We start from the raw sequence: 3,884 nt of genomic DNA on the forward strand, positions 1-3,884 counted from the left end.
ATTATGCTTCTCAAAAAAAATGGACTTTCTGTAATTTTCCAACTTTGATCCTTCCATTTCCAGGGGTCAAATATACTTTGCGAGAAAACCCTATTTCCCAAGTTTGACTTTATTTGATCAATAAAAACAGGTTCCAGGTCATAAAATGTGGTGCTGAAACGTATAAATAGGTATATTGGTACCTGTTTGGCCTACCACAAATAGCCATAATTTTTTTTTTTCAATTTGGCTAATATTTTTCCACACAAAATAATTTAATCAATTTTTTGAAATATAAAATTGGTACTTGATTTTAAGTGCAGAAAAAATTTTGAACATAGCTTTAAAAAAGTAAATAATAACATCATCATCATAATGTATCACGCCTGCAATCCATTAGATAAGCATGTGTCACTGTTCCCTGTCCTGTTGGCGTCCCATACTCAAAAATTGCCTTCTTGCTCTAGCTCCTTCTATTCTGCCTTGTACAAAAATTGTCTCCATGGCATCTACTCTTGTGACCCCTTCGAATTACATACTTGCATATCCGGCCAAGGATCACTGCAGATGATCATTTGGTCACACTAATTCCTATCAGTATGGAGGCATTAGTTCTTTTCGTTGTACAAGGAACTCTCAGCAGTTGTCTCCAGCACCACATTTCCATTGTGTTGAACCATCAACAATTCACCATTCCCTATTGCAAATGGCCCAAGTTTCTGATGTGTACAGTAGAGGTCTGCACAGGTTTGTCAGAAAGCCTGTGGGCCGAGTCTGATACAAAATGGGTTGGGTCGGGCTCGTCGGGTCTATCAAGTTTTCTTGGGCTCAGTACACAATGGCATTCAACGCAATGCAACGCTAAACTGAGGATTGCTGTATTCATATTGGGTGGGTTTGGCCAAATACTATCAACTGACAATATTGACAACTCCATTGAAAAATGGCGTTTTATCCTCCTAGCGGCCTGGGGTGAAACTGAATTATACCACATGCATCTGATTTGCTGATTCAACTTTTGTGGATGCGCGAGATTCAAACCAGTTATAAACCAACCAATCAGATAATTTTTGATAAGAATTAGTTTCAATCCACACCATTCAGATCGCGCTATTCTTGCAACAAAAATGCTCAATGTGTTTTAAATGGAGTTGCCAGTATTGTTAGTTGATAGTATTCCCAGTTGGGTGAAAATCTGCTCTTACGCGACATGAAAACGTGGACAGGAGATTTAACACTTTACGCCAATGCTTTTTCTGCCCATTAATCGGCGCGTATTTTATTTACACGTAAAAATCTGCCATTGATCAATATTCTTGAAAAAATTTTTGGCACCAGCGGGGATCGAACTCGAGTCCCCAGATCTCCCAGCTGGCAAAGTGCTGCTAAATTTAAAGGAATGCTGCTATTCGTGCTGCTAGAAGCACAAATAGGAGCGCGCGAACTGCTTTCATAGCTGTACCACTATTCTTGCTACCATTCGTGCTACCATTCGTGCTACCATTCGTGCTGCTATTGCACTACCAGATGCGCTTCCATTTATACTGCCAAGGTGCAGCCAAGTGTGCTGCTAGATGCGTTATTAGCGTCGTATGGGTGTGCATGCTACCCTAATTTCAAGGGATTGAAAAAAAAAGAATAATAAAACCGGTTGTGTACAAGCAGAGAGTGGGAGGTTGTATGTATCCCATGCAATCACTTAAATCACACAGCTCTTTATATTATATGTACTATACAGACTCTAGACTATCCTACAGAAAATATTTCAGGCGGTCACCCATCCGAGCTCCAGCCAGGCCCGATGCTGCTTAACTTCTTGACAAGAGCGGATGAAGGAACTGTAACATGCTAAATGATCATTATATTTTTATAGTGCACTTCTGAAGTATATTGTACGTAGGTACCAAGTTGTACAAATAGTATTTATCATGGCAAACAAAATGAGAATATAGGCCTATGCCCACATTCTTCAACTTCTAGGTATTTTTTATTTTTTATTTTTTTTGCTTCATGCAAACATGATGATTTTGTATAATTTTTGTAGTACCTACGGAAAATACCTAAGTTAAATCTTCATATTTGCGTTGAAATTATTGGTAGGTAGGTATTTTATTTCAAAATTTTTTAAACATTGATTCATGATTAATACTTTATGGTTGTTTTCCTTGTTAAAAAAAAAATTATTTATCACACGAAATTGAATTTACTAAAAAGAAATTTGAATTTTTCTATTGCGTAATGTTTTTAAAAAATTTCAAATTAATTATTTCATCCTGGAAAATTTATAAGTCAATTCTGGAAGTAATACAACATTATTTTTGGTTTAAAAAGTTGATTTTTCTGACTTGTAAATTGTGGGGGTTTTGGAAACATTTTTCTAAATTTTTCAAACTTGGACTTCTGCTGATTTTTTTTAAAAATTCCAAATTTAGGAAATTGAAAGTCAAGTGACTCGAGTGAAATAAATTTGTAGGAGGGGATCCACTTCTAGTGATAACTTGGCAAGTCATAATAATTTTAGAGGTAATTTCTTGGAGTTTGATTACGATTTCTAGAAAAAAAAACATCCCCCTCCCTCAAAAAAATCTGTTTGAAAACTTGGTCTTCAATAATATGCCATCTCAGCATCCCTTTCACAGATTCATGAAATTTCTAGTAAAATGAGCACAATTTGTTGAAGTTTTTCACTTTTTTTTTTACCAATAACAACATGAAAAAGCAGTTTTAGGTAAGTATTCTTCATTTTTTTTAGGGAATTTAATACAAAACAAAATCCATAGAAGAAACAAATACCTAAATGTTTGAAATTTTTCAACAATGTTGCAAAGAAAGCATCAATTCTTGAAAATAACCCCCAAAAAAACAAAAATAAAGAAATTATGTATGTAGGTACTTCAGTTTGAGTAGATAATAAGTATGATTAAATTTTTGAAAATTGAAAAAAAAACACGAAAGAATAGGTGAGTTGAGGTGAGTTGGAGTCAGTTTTAGAAATTTTGTGAAAAAATACTCCAATACAGTATAAAAGTTTTGAATTGAAATATTTCCCAGCAGTAAAAATGAAAACGAGAACAATTCCCTTAAAAATATCTAAAAATACTTTTTTATGCTGATACATATTGGTAAAAAATCTGAAAAAAATTGAGTTCATCTTACTGGAAATTTCATAAATGCTGAAGATTGAGAAAAATATATTAGTCTTGATTACTGATTAATCAGAAAATATTCAAAACAACAAAAACAAAACCACCAGTGACAAAACTATCGAATTTTATGATTATTAATTTAAATGCAAAAGTTTTGGAAACATCATGATTTGAAAAGTAGAACAATGTCAGTTTTAATGAAAGAATTTGGTTTTTCTGATCTCAGCAAAATTTTATCAATGGTTTCTTGAAATATGTACCTAGTAAGTGTGAAGTAAAATTAGCCAGAACAAAGCGAGGGTAAAAGCTTTTCATAATTTATGGTTTCAAGAAGCAAAACAGCAGTAATTTCGATGTGAAAAGTCAGTTTTTCTACCACTGACATTTTCAAAGTTAGAACAAAAACACAATTTGTGACCAGTAGCGCGAATGGAAGCGTAGATAGCTGCACCACTAGCTGCGCTACTGCTGATGCCGCTAAATTCTATAGAGGTGCGACGCCGCTGTACGCTTCTATTTGCACTACTAGGTGTGTGATTGGGAGCAAACAGGGGTATTCACTACCATAGCATAAATGGAAGCATAAATAGCAGCACTACTAGTTGCGCTACCGTAGCAAGTCTTTTTTTTCTTTAGTGGTGAGCGCTGCTAAACGCTTCTATTTTTGCCACTAGCAGTGTGGTTGGCAGTATTAAGCAACAACGCTTCTAGCTGGGTGAATAGCAGCAGAGATAGCTGCACTACTAGTAGCGCAACCGT

This window comes from Planococcus citri, chromosome 5 (genome assembly GCF_950023065.1).
Source record: "Planococcus citri chromosome 5, ihPlaCitr1.1, whole genome shotgun sequence".
Taxonomy (NCBI): domain Eukaryota; kingdom Metazoa; phylum Arthropoda; class Insecta; order Hemiptera; family Pseudococcidae; genus Planococcus; species Planococcus citri.